This window comes from Cynara cardunculus, unplaced genomic scaffold (assembly GCF_001531365.2).
Source record: "Cynara cardunculus var. scolymus isolate 2C unplaced genomic scaffold, CcrdV1 Un_Scaffold_196, whole genome shotgun sequence".
Classification (NCBI taxonomy): Eukaryota; Viridiplantae; Streptophyta; class Magnoliopsida; order Asterales; family Asteraceae; genus Cynara; species Cynara cardunculus.
The window spans coordinates 323580-325336 of NW_020200567.1; the positions used below are offsets into that span (position 1 = coordinate 323580).

The window sequence follows — 1757 nt, forward strand, 5'->3', positions numbered from 1 at the left end:
CGACTTAGCCACTTTTCGATTGTCCCTTTTTAGCCCTCCTTTTATAAACTTTTAACATTTTATCCCCTTGAACTAATTTATCCCGATCCTTATCATTACTCCCCTCTTCCAAACAAATCTTGTCCTCAAGATTTAAATCAGGAAATTGAGTTTGAATAACCACCGCATCCTCCCATGTGGCTTCGTCAGTCGGACGACCCTTCCATTTAATAAGCCATTGTAAGACTGACTCGTGTTGCACCCCAACAGTACGTTCCGCCATCACCAAATCTGGAACAGCCACATCCTCGGCTGTTAACTCCAATTCGGGGGGTAAGACTGAATCCACTTTACTCGGAGACACCGCCTTTTTTAGTAACGACGCATGAAAAACGGGATGAATCCGTGATTCTGGCGGAAGTTGAACTTTATAAGCCACCGGCCCGATGCGCTCTAACACCTGAAAAGGTCCAAAGAAACGTGCTGCCAACTTTTGATGGATTCGGTGGATTACTGTCATCTGTCGATATGGCTTAAGTTTAACATATACCCATTCCCCCACTTCAAAACTAACATCTTTCCTCTTCTTATCCGCTTGCTCTTTCATCAATGACTGGGAATGAATTAAGTGAGCTTGAAGTTGCTTGAGGGCTTCATCCCGATCCCGAAGTTCTTGCCCAACGGCCTCCACCCGTACTTCCCCCGGAACAAACTGTAATACAGATGGTGGTTTCCGTCCATACACAATTTCAAACGGTGACKTTCCCGTTGACACATGGAAAGAAGAATTATACCAAAATTCTGCCCACGGAACCCAAGAAGCCCAATTTCGCGGCTGGTCAGTTGCAAAGCACCGCAAGTATGATTCCAAGCAACGATTGATGACCTCAGTCTGYCCGTCAGATTCAGGGTGATAAGCCGAACTCATGTGTAATTTCGTTCCTTGTAACCGAAAAATTTCTTGCCAAAAATGGCTTAAGAAAAGAGGATCTCTATCACTTACAATTGACTTCGGGATTCCATGATGTCGGATAACCTCCCGAACAAAGATTTCAGCCACTGAACGAGCTGAGTAAGGATGCTTTAACAGAATGAAATGGCTATACTTAGAAAGCCGGTCAACCACCACCAAAATAGCGTCAAATCCCTTGGATTTCGGCATACCCAAAATAAAGTCCATAGAAAGATGCTCCCAGATTGCTTCTGGAATGTTTAGAGGCTGTAACAGCCCTCCCGGAACGGTGGAGCTAGCTTTACACCGTTGACACACGTCACATGCACGCACGAATTGTTGAACTCGAGAAACCATGCCTGACCAATAAAGATTGGCAGCCAATCTCCGATACGTACGCAAGTACCCGGAATGCCCTCCCGACGCCGTAACATGGAATTCTGCTAATAAAGCCGGAATAAACTTCGATGTTCGAGGAATTACCAATCGACCTTTGTAATAGAGAACGCCYTGTTTTACTTCATAACACGGAAAATCAGTCGGTTGACGAACCCATCCTTGAATGATTTTTTGCAAGTCCACGTCAGCCTTTGCTTCTTCAATTAACTGAGAACCTTGGACCCAAATTGGAATGGAAACCAACTGCCACAATTCTCCATCGTCATTTCTGCGAGACAGCGCATCAGCCACTCTATTTTCTTTGCCCGGTTTGTAACAGATTTCGAAATTGTATCCCAACAATTTTGCAATCCAATTTTGTTGACCTGGGTTGGAAATTCTTTGTTGCAGCAAAAATTTCAAACTTTTTTGATCTGTATACACAACA

General features: G+C 44.2%; 1 protein-coding gene across 2 annotated transcripts in view; it reads left to right on the forward strand.

Annotated features, from left to right (window-relative positions):
• Positions 1–1757, forward strand: part of LOC112501507 — a 21393-nt gene that overhangs the window by 3076 nt on the left and 16560 nt on the right. The gene's annotated exons all lie outside the window — the stretch shown is intronic.